This window comes from Canis lupus, chromosome 8 (assembly GCF_011100685.1).
Source record: "Canis lupus familiaris isolate Mischka breed German Shepherd chromosome 8, alternate assembly UU_Cfam_GSD_1.0, whole genome shotgun sequence".
Classification (NCBI taxonomy): domain Eukaryota; kingdom Metazoa; phylum Chordata; class Mammalia; order Carnivora; family Canidae; genus Canis; species Canis lupus.
Genome location: NC_049229.1, coordinates 14,265,922 through 14,284,073, shown reverse-complemented (window position 1 = coordinate 14,284,073; position 18,152 = coordinate 14,265,922). Strand labels below are relative to the sequence as shown.

The 18,152-nt window shown below is 44.2% G+C and overlaps 1 pseudogene; it reads left to right on the top strand.

The window, feature by feature from the left end:
• Positions 1-601: 601 nt before the first annotated feature.
• Positions 602-1,079, top strand: LOC100688811 (annotated as a pseudogene).
• Positions 1,080-18,152: the final 17,073 nt, after the last annotated feature.

The window sequence follows — 18,152 nt, the reverse complement described above, 5'->3', positions numbered from 1 at the left end:
ACAGTTGTAGGTCTCCTACATCCTGATTTCAGAGCTTACTACAAAACTACAGTAATCAAAACAGCGTGGTACAAGCATAAAGGTAGACAAAGAGACCAATGGAATTGAATAGAGATCCCAGAAATACACCCTCTCCTATATGGTCAATTGATTCTTGACCAGAGTACCAAGGCCTTTTCCTCATTCAATGGGGGAAATGGTGATGGGAAAACTAGACCCTTACCCAACACTGTATACAAAATGGATCACCAACCTAAACTAAAGCCTAAAACAAAACTTTTAGGAGAGACCACAGAGCAAAAGCTTCATGACATTAGATTTGACAATGATTTCTAAATATGACACCAAAAGCCCAGGCAACAACAGACAAAACGAGACAAGTTGGACTTCATGAAAATGTAAAACTTTTGTGCATCCAAGGGTACTTTCAATGGTCTTCCCTGAGAGTTGCCATAGTTTCCTGCTTCAGCAGGGCATAGAGAGAACAGGCACTAACCCTTCACCCCCACTGGCTCCACAGAGCCAGCTCTCAGCACCTCCTCACAGGAAGGCCAGCACTCTACTTCAGCATGGGGCAGCTGCCTCGCTTCAGCTGCCCACCATGACTTCTGAGTCTCCCTTATTGGTGGGCTGGAAATACTACCAGCACTCAGAGGCCACTGTCAATTGCCAGATCAACCTGGGGCTCTACACCTCCTACATCTACCTATCCACATCTTACTACTTTGACTTTGATGCTGTGACTTTGAAGAACTTCATCAAATGTTTTCTTCACCAATCTCATGAGGAGAGACAACATGCTGAGAAACTGACAAAGCTGCAGGACCAATGACCAGATCTTCCTCAAGGATATCAAGAAACCGTACCGTGAGGACTGGGAAAACAGGCTGAATGCGATGGAGTATGCATTCTACTTGGAAAGTGTGAATCAGTCACTACTGGAATTGCCCAAACTAACCACTGGCAAAAAGCCCCACTTATGTGACTTCACTGAGAGTCATTACCCGAATTAGCAGGTAAAATCCATCAAAGAATTGGATGACCACAAAGCCAACTTACATAAGAATCTGGCATGGTAGAGTGTCTGGTATGACCAGGGAGTCACACATGGCGGTGAATTCCCTGGTCACCAAGGCAGTGCATGCATGTTGGGGTAACCTTTACCTTTTCTATAGGTCTTACCAAAATAAACACTTAAGTTCTTTCATTTGTACCATTCCTTCAAATAAAGCAATTTGTTATCCCCTCCACAAAAGAGATTTTTGTGACAGAATGAAAAGGCATCCATAGAATGGGAGAAAATATTTGCAAATTATGTATCTGATAAGGAACTAATACTCAAAATATATAGAGAACTCCTAAAACTAAACAACAAAGAAATAAGCTGATTCAAAAATGGGCAAAGGACTTAAACGTTTCTTCAAAGAAGATATTCAAATGGCCAATAAGCACATGAAAAGAGCATAACACTATTAATCATTGGGGAAATGCAAAGCAAAACCACAGTGAGATAGCACTTCATATTCATTAGGATAGCTACTATGAAAAAAATCCAAGGCGGGGGTACTTAGCTGGTTTAATTGGTAGAACATGGGATTCTTGGGCAGCCCCGGTGGTGCAGCGGTTTAGCGCCGCCTGCAGCCCAGGGCGTGATCCTGGAGACCCTGGATCGAGTCCCATGTTGGGCTCTCTGTATGATGCCTGCTTCTCCTTCTGCCTGTGTCTCTCTCTCTATGAATAAATAAATAAAATCTTTTTAAAAAAAAAAAGAACATGGGATTCTTGATCTCAGGGTTCATTGGGAGTGGAGCATACTTTAAAAAGGTTTTTTTTATTATTTGATATAAAAAATGTTGGCAGGTATGTGGAGAAATTGGGACCCTTGTGCACCGTTGGTATGAATGCAAAATGGTGCAGCCACTGTGGAAAACATTATGGCAGTTCCACAAAAGATTAAAAACAGATTTAGCATATGATTCCGCAATTCCACTTCTGAATGTATACCTAAAAGAATTGAAAGCAGATTCTCAAAGATATATTTGTGCACCCATGTTCATAGCAGCATAATTCACAATCACTGAATCATGGAAGCAACCCAAGGGCCCATGAGCAGATAAATAAGCAAAATGTGGTATACATATACAGTGGAATGTTCAGCTTTTAAAAAGAAGGAAATTCTGACATACGCTACACATGGATGAATCTTGAGAACATTATGCTGAGTGAAATAAGCCATCCACAAAAAGGCTAATATTATATGACTCCATTTACATGAGGTAGCTAGAGTAGTCTAAATCATAGGGACAAAGAGTAGAATGGTGGTTGCCAGGGACTGAGGGGAGGGGGACACAGTTTCAGTTTTGCAAAATAAAAAGAGTTCTGGAGATGGGACCGTGGTGATGGTTGCTTAACAGTATGAACATAATCAATACACTGAACTGTACACTTAAACGTGATTAAGATGAAAATTTTTATGTTTTGTGTATTTTATCAAAAAATTTTTGAAAAAGAAAGATCAAAGCTAATTTAGGCCAAATCCAGTATGCACACGTGTAAACTTTAGTCTTTATGTTTTTAAGTTTCTGTGTGGTGAATTAAGCAATTTGATTTGCCCTCCCTCTACTGCCTCTCACATTCCAGGGGCATATATTTTACAAATCAAGCTTCCCTAGTCATTCAACAAGTGAGAGGAAAGTATACTTTGTCTAGGCAAACTGTCTCAAGGACGAATGTGGAACAAAGGCATTGGTGCACATGCAAAGCCTCCAAAAGTTTACATCCTACGCATTTTATCTTAGGAGACTATTCTATGACAAAAGTCAGTCCACAAGTGCTGGTATATGGTCGCCTGTGTTTCTCTCTAATTCTCCATAGAACTGATTATAAACTCCCTGAGGGAGGGATCACAATTTATATTTCTATTACTTGGCAGGATTTTCAGACTGTGTTCATATTAGAGTAGAAATTCAGTAAATGTTATCTATTCTAGAGGTGTTACCAACAGTAAGTGAAGCTTCCATGAGCAGAACTGGGGATGGGGGTGGGGAGTGGGAAAGAAGTGACCTGGGACCCAGGGATTATTAGGACTCCTTTCTCTAGCCATACGTCAGCAGCAGGCCATTATCTGGTCCTGAGTCCGTCCAACTTTACCTCTAGTTCTTGTCAACATACACCCTCACAGCTGGAATCTTCTTGGTCTTTTCTTCCAGAAATGATCATTATTCATATACTCCATTGTCAAGAAACTTCTTGGGTTGGGAAAATAGAAACAAACGGCTGTGCCCCACTTCCAAGGAAAGACGGTCTCTGCAGTTCCACTAAGTTATCAGTAGGTGGCGGTGACACCGTATAAACCGGTTCCAGTTTGATCTCTGTTTATTGAAACAATCCATCTCCTTTTGCCATTGAGGTTACAATATCTATTTTTAGTGTGATTTGATGGGCCTTGTCTGTAATTTAACAATATTGGAATCAAACTCTGATACCTAATCACATGGATGTAAGCTCTATTAGATTTCAATTAGCATTCCCTCTGATTTGATTATTAAGCTTTAGCCATTCAAATGGCTAACAGGGAAACATTTAGATAATTGCAGCTGTCTGGGGTTATTACATTTGGTATCATTTTCACAGAGTGATTCATGTAAAGACTGGGCCATAAAATTTGTTTTTGTTGGTAGAGACAAGAAACTATGGCTTTTGGGGGTGTGGGGCACTGTTAAAGCATTAGTAGGATCTTGCGGTCAGACATTTGGGGTTGTTTTTTTCATCAGGAGGGAAAACGAATATAAGGTGCTTGCCATTTAGTTATTTTCCAAAAAGATATTCTTAATTCTCCATCGACAGTATTGTTTCATTTGGCAAAAGAAAAGAAGCATTAGTCAAGTTTCCTCTTCCTCTCGTTTAATTGAACTGAATTACATTTGAACTGGACAGATTAACCTGCATCAAAACTTATCTCCTACACAAAGGCCTTCCTGAGTAAATGAAATTGGGGTCTCATGCCTCACCTAATACGATTCCTAAGTACAAACCTAGAGTTGTTTTACCAAAGTTTCTAGACCACTTGGTAAGGATACTGAGGCATGCTTTAAGCACAGACGGGGTCGTTGGCAAAATGACCTTAAAGGACACTTCAGCCCCTACCATCTAAGATTCTAGGGATCAACAAAATAATTGTCCCTCCCCCAAAAGGCCCTCAGACCCTAGGAGCAGCCTATGTGCGGGCCCTGCTCTAGAGAAGCAGGGAACCTCACCTACAGAAGTCACCCCTCTACTCTGTGTGGGCCACTAAGAGCCAATTCAAACCTGGAAAGAAAAAAGTCATTGATGAAAACTATGTGTCTTTCAATCAAATACTTCATCCTTTTTTACCCACAGATAATTTGATCGTGAGTAAACATGGCTTCAAGACTATCTTCTGGGGGCATCTCAGTGGCTCAGTGGTTGTACATCTGCCTTTGGCTCAGGGCATGATCCCAGGGTCCTGAGATCAAGTCCCACATCGGGCTCCCCACAGGGAGCCTGCTTCTCCCTCTGCCTATGTCTCTGTCTCTCTCTGTGTCTCTCATCTCTCAGGCATAAATAAATAAAATCTTTTTTTAAAAAAAAAGACTTTTTTCTGCTTTCGGAAACAAATGTCGTCTCTGAAGATTCAAAACCAAATTGTGAGGGAAGCTCAGAATTTGCTTTTGTTCTGCTGGAAAATATTTCTCATGTGCTGATGTGAAAATGTGAATCCTCATAAACATCTCGTCTGTTCTCAGAGGCTTAGGACATACACCTCTTTGGGGCCAAGACCATAGTTTTTGTTTTTGTTTTTAGATTTTATTTATTTATTCATGAGAGACACACACAGAGAGAGGCAGAGACATAGGCAGAAGAAGAAGCGGTCTCCATGTAGGGAGCCCAATGTGGGACTCGATCCCCGGACTCCAGGATCATGCCCTGAGCCAAAGGCAGACACTCAACCACCGAGCCAACCAGGGGTCCCAGGACCACAGCTTTTCAGTCCTGGTATTTGCGCAGGATCCAGCTCCAGGCTCCGCAGACGACAGTCAGGTGCTTCACTGTGCCTCATATTCAATTCTATGCCAGGTCACATTGTTTTTGTGAGAACAAAAAAAATGCAAAACTTGGGGCACCTGAGTGCCTCAGTCAGTTAAGTGTCTGCTTTCAGCTCTTCAGCTTGGTTCACAATCCCAGGGTCCTGGGATCAAGTCCCACATCTGGATCCCTGCTCAGTGGGGAGCCTGCTTCTCCCTCTCCCTCTGCCTGCTGCTCTCCCTGCTTGTGCTCTCTCTCTCTCTCTGTCAAATAAATAAATACAATCTTTTTCTAAAAAATGCAAAACTTTTACAACAGTGATCCATCCAGCCTCATGGTTTGCCTTTAACTGTGGCAACTGTTACTTTTAGGATTTCGCTCTTTGAATATTAGTTCAGTAATCTGCCAGAAAGACAAACATGCTAGCCTGTCCTTTAATGTGTTAAGGAATAGTTTTCATCCAGTACAGGTGGTTGTGGGATGGGCCAGCCCCAAAAGGCTTGACCATAAAAAGAGTGGAGGCTGACAAACTAAAGGTCTGAGCCACCGCCCACGACTCATATGGGTGGGGTCAACTTTTCCCAGAAGTGCACACAATGTAGCATGTAATACAGAAAAAATGCAGAAGACATTGCCAGGGCAATTCTCTTGGAATTTAGTGAAGAGATAGGGGGTGGGGTGGAGTGGGGTGGGGTGGGGGTGGGCGGGGGGTGGTTTAGGGAGGGAGAGAATCGGGTAGTACACAGATATACATAAAAGATAACCAAAGAAACATATTTCCTTCTATACTGGTCTTTCCAGACTGGTCTGTATTCAATTGTTTTGGTAAAACAAGCAGCAGAGCAAACTCATTAGCCACTAATGAGATTTCACTAATGAGATCTCAGTACTGGGAGAGCCAGAGCTCAAGTTTGGGAGCCAGTGTTCCCTCAAAAGGAAATAGTATTTTAGTACAAGAGAAACAGAATGATACCTTATGGAGGAATTGCCTAAATGTTGTGGAAAAATCAATCCCTAAGACCCTAACATTTATCTCTGACTTCATTTCCTATTACTCTTCCCCTGACTCACTCTAGGTCACTCACACTGAGTCCCTGCTGCTCCTCAAAGGGTGTTCCCACCTCAGGGCCTTTGCACTCACTGAACACTATGCAGACCATTCTTCTCCTAAATACACCACTCATTCTTTCCCATCCTTCAGAGCTCCTGTCAATGTTATCCTTTCATCCTCCTATCCACCTTCTGGAAAATATTAACAAGTCCTCTTTTTTTTTTAATAATAATTTATTTTTTTGGCGCCTGGGTGGCTCAGTCAGTTAAGCATCTGCCTTCAGCTCAGGTCAAGATCCCAAGGTCCTGGGCTCAAGAGCCCCATATTGGGCTCCCTGCTCAGTGGGGAGCCTGCTTCTTCCTCTCCCACTGTCACTCCCCCTGCTTGTGCTTGCCCTCTCTCTGTGTCAAATAAATAAATAAATCTTAAAAAACAAACAAAAAACCAACATAAGCTTTTTCTTAGTAATCTCTACACCCAACATGGGGCTCAAACCCACAACCCAAAGATCAAGAGTCTCACATTCTTCAGACTGGTGCCCCCCCAATTTTAACATGTTCTGTTGCCCTGACATTTCTATCCTTTTTTCCTGAATTACTTTTTCTTTTCTTCACTCTCACTAACCAATTATATATTTCACTCATTGATCTAGTATATTCATGTATCCTACAACAAGGGACTCTCCCTGAGGGCAGAGTTCTGACTGTATCTCTGATGCCTACCAGAGTGTCTAGAACAGTGTGAGTGCTCAAAACAGAGTTTTGAGTAAAGTTCCATTCCATATTCAGACTTTCCACAAAGACACTCTGATTCACATAAAGAAAATATTCTTTATGAGCAAATTAATATTCTAAGGAGGGTTAAAGAATGATTAAGCAACCAACCCAGGAGACTTAATTTCTTTCTAGACTCCTCAAGCACTTGCTTTAGAGACAAAGATGTATATAGCACAGTCATTCTCAAAGTGGTCCCAGGCCAGAAGAAATAGACAACGTGGAACTTGTAGGAAATACATTCTTAAACACCACCCCAGACCTTCTGGATTAGAATCTTGGGGAGGCAGGGATGCCTGGGTGGCTCAGTGGTTGAGCATCTGCCTTTGGCTCAGGGTGTGATTCCAGGGTCCCAGGATCAGGTCCCATGTCAGGTTCCCTGCATGGAGCCTGCAGGATCACACCCTGGGCCAAAGGCAGATAGATGCTCAACTGCTAAGCCACCCAGGCTTCCCCATAAAACAGATTCTTAACAATAGAGAACAGACACCTGCTGGAGGGGAAGTGGGTGAGGGGAATGGACTAAATGGGTGATGGGCTGTGATAGGCATTGGGTGTTACATGTAAGTAATGAGTCACTAAATTCTACTCCTGAAACTAATATTACACTAAATATTAACTAACTAGAATTTAAATTAAAACTACAAACATACATAATAAAATTCATTCCTTATTTTCTGACACAGTCCATGTTTTAAAAGCCCTCCAGGTGACTCTAATGCAAGCTGACATTTGAGAACCCACCACTGATCTAAAGGAATTGCTGTGGGCTAAATATCTAGAGATCTGGATTCAAGTCCTGATTTAATTGGGTGACTGGTTCATTCCTTCACCTACTTCCATCTGTTCACCTACAAAATGAAAGAGATGCTAAATTTTTATTACATGCTTTCAATATCCTATTGATAATTCTTAAACTCACATCCCTGAAGTTCCCCTTAGCCTTGTAATTGTGTATTTGTAAGTAAGTAAACATCATACCTCAAGTGAAACTTTCCTTTCTTTCATCCTGGTTTTTTTCTTCTCAAAAAAGCCTGAATTAGTGAGCAATTCACACTCAACATTCTTTACAAGGACCATCTTCTTGTGCCAGCTGCCTTTCCCAGCATCTGGGACAGCCCTCTCTCCTTGTTTCCCCCTTTTTCTGCTGGATGTTCTTTCTCAGTTTCCTCTACTGGCTTCTTAGCCTCAGCCCACTCCTTATATGCTGGTGTTCCTGTCTTGGATCTTGAAATTACACACAATTCTTGGGTGGCTTTGTCTTTACCCTGACTTTATTTCTCGAATAAGCTGATGACTTTAAGATATTTCATTCTCTTAGAACTCCCCACACTAAATCATCTGTTCTGTTTCCAGCAGGCCCTCAACTCAACATGTCCAAGACAGAACTCATCCTCTTTCCCCCATCCCACTTTGCCTCCTGTCTCTCCACGAAGCAGCCCAGGTCAGAAACTGAGAGCTCCCAGAGGCTTTCTCTCTCCTTCCCTCACATCCAGTCACCATGACTGGCAGACCCTTGTTCTTATATCTCTCTTTACCCAACTCTCTTCTTCACTTTTCAATCAATGCCTTTAACTGGTCACTGGCTTCATGGTTCACACACTCCAGCCTGTCTGCCACACTGTCCTTCTGAAACTCACACTACTGATAGCTACCATATAAACTCCCTTAGCGGCTTCCAGGCTGCTGTTCCAGCTTCTCTGCTCAGTCACATGGCCACATACCATCTTCTTCCTGCCTAATCTTCTCATTTTTCTCTACCATACATCAAGCTGCACATATAACACCAAGGTGTTTCACACCTCCATGCTTTGCCACAGACTCAACTTTCTCTGGCATACCCTCGTACCCTCTCTAACTCACACTTGTCCCTCAAAAGCCATCTTTGACTAACTGTCCCAGTCTTCCCTGGTTTCCTCTGTTCCAGGATCCCAGAGCACATGTTCTTACCACAAACATAGCCCTTATCACTCTTTACTAGAATCACTCATTTACTTATTTCTCTATCAGCCCATAAACTCTTGAGAACAGGACCCCTATTTTATTTCCTCTGTAACTCCAGAGCCCCACACAGTACCTGACACAAATAAGTACTAAAAATGATTGACACATTGATTTTATATGTATATATAATATATATAACTATATATATGGATATATATATAGAACTATAATATATATATAATATATATATAGTACTTTTTTCTTTGGAGATTTCTTTCCTCATATTAGCCATGTGTGTCAGTGTTTCAGATTATTTTAATCAATTTGACTAAACGTGGCTCTGGGCAGTAAGAGACAGACATTTGTGTTTGATCCTAGAGCAGGAACTAAGAAAGTGAATTTACCCAAAGGGAAAGTCTCCAATCTGAGGGCTAGGGGTGAGGAGTAGGAGCCTCTCTGTAGGAGCTGTGACATTTTGAAAGTACCAAATTCACCATCACCTCGAGTCTTTTCTGTGGGGCAATAGGGGTGACAGAGGTGGGGGCTTTTGTCCTCTCTTGTGGGAAGTTTTCTTTGGTGAGTTTTCCTTTTGTGGTGCCTGTGGCCACAAAGGAGGCTGCCCCAGGAACCTCCACCTATTTTTAGCCTCAGTTCAACACCCTACAGTCAGCAACCCTCTCACACACCACTATGTCAACTTTCAATCTTGCTCTTGCCAGTATGAATCACCCAGGGTTGGCCTGACAAATTGAGAGAATAAGAAAGTGAGAATAAAAAAGACTTGCAGTGAAAAGGCAAAGTCCTGGACAGTGGAAAGTTGCAAAGACCCCTGACATCTAATATGTCTAGTAGCCCATCCCCCGACTCCATGCTACTTTTATCAAATGGTTTCATGTATGTTCATATGCAATGTGATACGAATGAAATTCGTGATCAGTCTGAGATGTGGAGCCTGCACTGGAAAACCTAGAGTCCTCCCTAGGATTCCTCTTTAAGGAAAATTTACCTGAGAAATGAATGGTTCTAGGTGTCACCTGAGTCAGACTGCACTGGGCTGTATTTTCCAATTAGATTAGCAGCTGTATGTTTTGTTATGCTAGGTCAAGCTTTTGAGGTACAATATTTGCTGTTGGAAATGCTACTGCTTCTGAAAGCCATCAGAGATCTTCATCTGAAAACCAGTTGCTGGGCTTTGACAGCTACACCTTCACTGGCTCCAGCCAGCCACACGTGTCTATGGCCCTTCAGCTTTGCAGTCCATTGATGAAAATCCTGATGATGCATCATCCTGCCTGGCAACCTTTCCATCAACCAGACTGATTCCCATTCAGCTCCCTTCCCTTCATTCTACGTCCCTAAAGGATTTTTGACACAGGGGATATTGTAGACAAGTGATCAATTATTCCTCTAAACTAGAGCTTCTGCCCTAGTTTTCTTTTTGGGGTCTTGTCCTGGGGAGCTGGGCGAAGCAGTAAGCAGGACTCAAAACCTTTGGTATGGAAATAGATGAGGTCCTTGAAGAGGGAGCTTCCGCCTTACTCTGGGGCCCACTAGAGGTTACTCTCGGGCATCAAGAGAGGAAAAAAAAGAGAAGGGGGAGCACTATCTAGGTCTATTTATAATCTCTTCACTCTTCTTCCAAATGTGCTAATCCCCAAAGGGCTGTGTTCCTTGGGGGCTCTGGTTGGACTTCCTGGCCTCCAAATAGCCTTTATTCCACAGCGCCTCCTCCCTTTCTAAAGTGGGAATAACACCTTACGCATTCCAAGGCAGAAGCTGGACCTGAGCAGTTCTTGAGATGATTTCCAGATAGAGGAGAAAAGTTGATTGGATGAGGAGGAAAGTATTAGCAGAGAAGAAGAGTCCAAAATCAATTATGATAGGTCTGAAGAAAAGAGGATACTCGGTGCCTTAAACAGGGGAGTGAACAAAGGAGACACAGAAGAGATGAATGTGTTCCTCCCCACTCAGCAAGTAACCATTACACTCCACATTCTTCCACATTCTTAAGTGTCTAACTGGAGTCAAAAGCAGGACATGAGCAATAATTATGCACTGCAGGGCAACACGTGACCACAAGCCCAGTATGTAAGACAGATGATAAGAATTAGGAGGGTTCAGAAGAGAACAGAGTTCTCTAGGGAAAGAAGGACAGGGAAGGACTCTTGGAAAGGGCAGGCCTTGGCAAGGAAGCAGAAAGAGGTTGATCCTTGGATTGTGTGTGGGAGCAAAGGACATAGCCCAGGGAAGCCCAGAGCAGCTGGAACAGTGTTGGTGCTGGGGAGAAATGGAGATCAGGAGTGACCAAGCTGGGCAGAGTCTGACTCTGGAGGGTTTTTAATTCAGGCTGAGGAATTCAGACTCCATGCTGCAGGCCATGGTAGGTTTCTAGAGGCTCTGTCACAGGAAATAATGTGATGAAAATGTGCATTAGAAACAGTAGCCAAGGGGTGCCTGAGTGGCTCAGTTGGTTAGAGCATCTGCCTTGGGTTCAGGACATGATTCCAGGAGCCCGGGATTGAACCCAGCATCCAGCTCTCTGCTCAGCAGGAAGCTTGCTTCTCCCTCTCCCTCTGCCATTCCCCTAACTTGTGCTCTCTGGATATCTCTCTGTCAAATAAACAAATAAAATCTTAAAGAAAAAAGAAATAGTGCTGAAAAAGGATGTAATTATATAATTGCAACCCTTTTATATTACTCAAATTTTTAGTCATGTGCAAGTGTTATGTTTCAATTTAAAAATTAATGTTAACACCATAGAAAAGTATGATTTATGTCAATAGCTTTGCAGATGTTTAAAATAGAAACAGGCAACATTTGTAGAGGGTGAAAAGCAAGAGTAGGAGGGGCAGTGTGGGGTGAGAGGTTTGCAACTGACTTCCGCCTTCTGAGTGAGTGAGTGGCTTACCCCTTCTAAGCCTCAAACTCCTTTGTTTTGTTTTTTTAGATTTTTAAAATTCATTTATTCATGAGAGACAGAGAGAGAGATGCAGAGACATAGGCAGAGGGAGAAGCAGGCTCCCTGTGGGGAGCCTGATGCGGGACTTGATCCCAGGACCCCGGGTTCATGACCTGAGCGGAAGGCAAGACACCCAACTACTGAGCGACCCAGGTGCCCCTCCAACTCCTTTTTCAAACAAAAATAATGACAGCCACCTAACAGAATGGTTGTGAAGATTAAACAGGATAAAGCACACCAAGAGCCGACCCTGTTAAGTGTTCAGCAAACGCCTACATAAACGAGAGGCTCCAGTGGTAAAACTGGGCCTCCGCTCATCCCGCTCATCCCGGAGGGCTGCGAACGGGAAGGGCAGGCTGGGGTCATTGCGAAAGCAGGATGAACGAACTGATCAGCCACAGGGGTTTCAGAAGGAACACTCGCAGCTCCCCTCGGGACTGCGATAAATGATGGACTATCGTCCCACCTAAATATCCAGTCTCGGTGCACGTCTTTAATCCCACTTTCCTAAAATCCCCTCAAGCAAATTGGGCTCCCGAGGGAGTAGTTATTCCACAGATGGCCTGAAGGTGTCGCTGGAGACAGTACCATCCACAGCACCTCTGCTGGGGGGGGGGGGTCAGGATGCTGCCTTTCCTGAAGGAAACCCCCCACCGTGGCTCCCTAACTCCCCTCCTCCACGCTCCTGACCTGTGACATAGCCCCCTCTTTCTCCTGTGCGTCCTTGTCCTTCCCGGTACCTCCCTGTCCCGATGCCCCCACCACGTGGGGGTGGATCCGGGTCCTTTAAGGCAGCAGGGCCATCGCTGTGATTGGCCTGAACTCGGCCTTCCCTGTTCGTTCCCCATCATTGTGTTCATGTGGATGATTAACCAAGTCCTGCAGTCGTGCTGTCACCCCCACCCACAGGCCCTAGCCTCCTGGGTTTTCATTAGTGAATTTCGGGGCACCCCTACTCTCTGTCTCCCTGCTATTTAACTGCTCCTCTAAATTGGCCCAATTTTCAGGTATTAACATTTAAAGATTCGGTGATGCATTAATCAACCTTGCTTTCTGAAAATACTAGTGTTCATGGTAAAATCATCCCTAAACTGTAGCCTACAAACAGCCCTAGGATATAGGAAATAATGAGCATTCCTGAGCCAAGCTAAGTGACTTATCCAGAGGGACATGTCACAGTCATGAGACTAGACCCTGACAGCGGGGACCTGGAGTAAAGGAAAAAAGGTTCCAGGCCAATTTCCCCCTCTCTCCCTTCTCACAGCTTCTGCTTGTGACCCTTCCTACTCTCTCATCTGCTTTGAGTACTTAAAAAATCAGCCTAAAAATAACTTTCAGAATCAGTATTTTTCTAGGTCTCCCCCATTAACAGCCTCAGAAATAAGCCTCCAAGACTCACCTCAATTTCTGATACTTAGCCACATAATCTGGGGCTCTGCTCTAAAAGGAGGCTTGGGAAAGATATTATCTCATGATTACGAGAAGGGGCTGAGGATAAAAGTTCTTAACTATTTGTAATCTGAAGCACATCTTTTAGCGACTACGGCTCTTGTTTACCTCTGTCCTAAACCATTTCCAAGACCTTAGACCACAGAGAGGGGAAAATGTGCACATATAGTTTCTGGTGGCAGATTTTAATTCTGATGCTGAGAGGGATCATGAGCCCTGCACCTGCTTCTAGAGCCTGAGAACAGGGAGCACCTAACATTCATGTCCCATGTCCTGCTAAGTACCAGGCTCTTCTATGGAACTGCCCTAGTGCTGAGCGTCCTCATACCCTGACTAAACTCAGAATGAATTTATACCCCAGACGAAATAGCAAATATACTGGCATGCCAAGGAGGCAGTGTGCTGTTAAGCTTCCACCCCCATCTCCCTGCTCCAACTACTCCGCCCTGAACACAGCAGAACACGAACAACCCCACACACCTATAGATATTGCTTGGTTACTGCCAACAAACAAAGGAAAAGGGAGAGCCAGGAATCTGGGCCAGAGTGACATGAGCAGGCCTCCCTCTGACAGCCAGTTACCCAACAGGCAGACTGGGCACGTGGTTGGGGCAGGAGTAGAGCAGGAATCCAGCAAAATGTTTATTAAAAGGAGTTTAAAATAAATAATTAAAAAAAAAAAACCTTAACAGTCTTTGTGGGAAAAATCAGAACTTTGTCAAATTGGTTATACTTGCTTGACAGTGTAATGCTTGAAAGTTCTTTTGAGGGGCAGAGAACTACTCTTTTCAGGGCTTAGAGCTTCTGATTGCAATCCTGCCTGCCAGGAGCAAGCCAAACCTTCTGGACAGACCACTTCGGTGCCCCCTCCAGTTCCACAGAGGAACAGAGACCCTGGAATACCAAGGGAGCCAAAGGCTGGGGCCTTGCCCCAAAGCACCAAAAAGACATCATATGTCAGCTGAAAGAGAGGTTGTAAACTCAAAGCCCGGGGGCTCAGTTTAGCCAGAAGATGCAGAACTGCACTTTGTTTGATTCTCATGTTTTACAATTTTCACATCAAAATCCACTTTCTGAATTTTTTTTTTTAACAGTGGACTATCAGTACCGAATTTCAAATGCTGCTTGACAACAATCGTTTGAGCTGAGTGTGAGGGACATGCTCGCCTGGGTCTAGTCTGTTAGAGAGGCCACCAACTCCCCTTGGACTCGTTCCTTTGGCTGGCCTCATTCCATTGTGGAGCCCGCCTGCCCCCTAAAAGGTAGATATTTGCGCTTAAGACCCTTTAAAGCTTTAATCCCCCGTTAAATTTGCAGAATTTGTAGCAAAAGAAACACATGAAGGCTTTGACAGTGTTCCTTTTAAGGCATGACAAATGAAAGTCCTAATGGTCTTTCTTCAGGAGAGATCCAGAGCTTGGGGGCTCCAAGTTCTGAAAGGGATGGATGGAGGTGCTTGCTAATAACCAGAGGAGGAAAAAAGACAGGGCCTGGGATCAAAAGCAGAATATAAATGCAGAATTTCACCGTGGGGCTGTCAGTGGTGTACTTGACTTCAGGACTGTGCCATGGCTCCCTTTTCCCCCGCCTGGCTTTATCAGGCAACAGGTAGCCCTTTCCAGGAGTTTAAGTTGCTGGGGCTAAAATAATGTTAGTTTAATTGGCCAGGACAACTGGCACAGGACACCCTGTCCATGATGTTAAGCCAAATATATTGGCCCATGTACCCTGCTGCTAGGCCGTTGGGCACTTCAGACAGTAGGTATAGTCCACACTGTGCATTTCCCTCTCAGGAGGGTTGTGTGAAGGGCCTGCATTCCCTCAGGCCTCTGATAATGCTCCTTCCCCGACAGGGGTGCTCCTGCCCAGAGTGAAGCCCACTGAGCATCACTGGCCATCCTGTCATTCCTTATGGCTACATCCTGAGCGAAAATATAAAACCCCTTTGAGGTTAATGTACTCTTTCTTCTGTCTCTTGCATGAAAAAGAAAAAAAGCCAAATGACATTTTAAAAATGAGTCATCTAAGATTTTAACAACTTCACAATGTCGGCGGGCAAACTCTAAATGTCCAAGAGTCCATAAATGTCTTTCTAAACCAATCATCAGTTTAGCTGCCTTCTTTTGCCCCAGCTGCTCATGTTTTCCAATTTCCAAGTATGTTCTTTATCATCCAAATTGTAACGTTTGTTGATTTAAACCACATAGAGCTCTATGTGGTAGTGAGGAAAACACGTTGGGTCACATTCAAAACTGCCTCCTAGGTGGCAGAAAATCATATGGTACCTCCTTGGGAATCCCTACCACAGGGACAGGTCATCAAGCCTCTCAGCGCCTCCCAAAATTTCCAAAAGCCTCATGACAAATCAGGAAATGCCTGGGCCTGACTCTTACCACTAGGTGTCACACTACACAATGAGGAATAAAGACCCATCAGGAACCTGAAGCAAAAAAAGGAAAAAAGCTATTGAAATAGATATTTTTATTCATGCATGATTTTCTTTCTTAATGGTCATTTTTAAACCTGCAGCTAAAAATCCTCTTCTAAGGTAGATAAGTGGGGCCTTTAAAATACAACTTTTCCTTCTTTCTTCTTCTCCCCCCCCCCCAGACACGAATATTCCCAGATAGGGGAACATCAACCCTCTATTTTACCTAATGCTTGGAGTAGAAAATATTTTGAGTATCGTCTTCAAAGATTACAGTGCATTCAGCCTCATTTCTACGATGTGTTTTCAAAAGTGTTAATACTACAACTGCTTTGGCCCAATGATTGATACGTTGGAATAGAAATTAGATAAACTGCCATCGGGTGCCTCGGTAAATTTCTTTGCATTTCAGTCTCTTTTGGGGAAAGTAGGAACTATACCTAACAAGAGGAGTTCTGAGAACTAACAGTGTATTGCAGTAAGTGTTGGGAATCCTTCTAAAAACATACTGTGATATTTCTAAGAGACATGGTCACCCTGAGGCAGTTATTATGTATCTGTGGACAAGTAATAAAATTTTTAAGCTGGAGAGAAACCTTAAATGACGTTAAATCCAATGTTATTATAAAAGCCGGTACACCACAGCAAAGTTAACTGATCTCTCCAAATTAATATGTAATTAATTAGAGGTAGAGCCTGCAATTGAGATTTATTTATAGCTGTTGTGCCCTGCCTCAATAATTGTATAGTTTGTATATTATATGCCTGCAGAGACAATGGAGTCTATCTTTGGAAGTTTTCATTATAACATGTGATCATTACTATCCTGAAGGTTGTTGTTGTTGTTTTTAAGATTATTTATTCATGAGAGACACAGACTGAGAGGGAGAGGCAGAGACACAGACAGAGGGAGAAGCAGGCTCCTTGCAAGGAGCCTGATGTGGGACTCGATCCCAGATCCCGGGATCACGACCTGAGCTGAAGGCAGGCATCCAACAGCTGAGCCACCCGGGCGTCCCTATCCTGAAGGTTTTATTTCTTGATTTTAGGGCTTTTATCCCCCCTTATATTTTTTTTATCTCACTCCCCCGACCCCGGTTCCCTAAATTCAGATAGTCGGGAGGAGTGGAGGGAGAAGAGATGAGCAAAGGGTTGGTTAGTATATGGCCAGTCAAGTTAAGATGATTGCAATATAATCACCAGAAATTTCTGCAAAATTATAAAGCCTCCTGGAGCTAGTTCTGAAAAACTCTGACCTGAGTTGCTTCATTTTGCCTGGACCAATTCTAGAGATAGAAAAATTCTGTTAGAGGCTGGTTGGCTAGGAGAATGGGGGTAGGGTGGGGAACGTAAGTTATATTTCTGCAGGTGAAACCAAAGGATGAGGAGCCCATAGGGGCTATACACAGCGCCTGGAGAGGTCCAACTGCTGCCCTCTCCAGGGCAGGAGAGCAGGGAGCCAGCAAGAGGGTAATGTTAGGTTGGCGGGAGGGTGGCCTTCTGTAGGATGCTTTGCAATCTAAACCATCCTTAAGGCCCAATCTTGGGTAAGGCACTTCTCAACCTATTCTTCAGCCTCTTCCAAATGCTTCTGGAAAGACACCGGCTGGGTACCCAGAAGTAGGCTCTGCAGCAGCACAGTGCAAATCAGGAAACATGACCTCAATAATTATTTTGTTCGTGCAGGGCAGCTAGCTACAACCTCTACTACAAAGATTAACACCTTGCTTTACCTGAAAAAAAGTATGGTCCTGTTCAGCGTTTTCGCTGAACACAGGGCAGAGTGCTTGCCTCTCCACCAGTCAACAGGAATGTTAATCCCGAGGAAATGATTTGAGGGTTCTCCAAGCATTTCAATGCCAAAAAATGCCAAAAGCTTTTTGGCTTTTAATGCCAAAGCATGCACAACTTTTACCTGGTTGGGGGGGGGGGGGGGCCTCGAGGGAGTGCTACGTGTGTCCCCGCGCCACAAAGAGCCTGGCATTGGCAGGGTGGCAGAGGCAGCCGGCGACCTTCTAACCCGCCAGTGCGTCCTTCCCCGCAGAAGTTTGGGGAAGCAAATCCCTACGTCCAGCCATCATTTCCACCCGAGTTTTCAAAAGATCAAGAAACGGAAAGGTTGGCAAACCCCAAGGAGGAACTGCCTGGCGGGTCTGCGTTCATTGGGATCTCAGCAGCCGACGACCCCAAGTCGAATCGATCGTGGGAAACCCCAGGGAAAGAAGGCCGCTTGCAGAGGGACAGGATTACCGAGTGCAAGCTGCAGGGAAGTACCGGGGGAGGGGGCCTCGGTCGGGAGGACTTTCCAGCCGCTCAGCGTTCATCAAAAAGTTCCCTGTACATGACCCCAGTGGCTCATCGCCGGGAGTTTCTCTGATGAACCCGGCTCAGGGTTTAGGCTTCTCCCCCTTCCTCCCCCTCCCGAGCAGAGGACGGGGCCAGTTCTCTTTTCTGGTCTGACTGGCTTGGAAATTCCCCGCGCCTGACCCCGCCCCGGAGAAA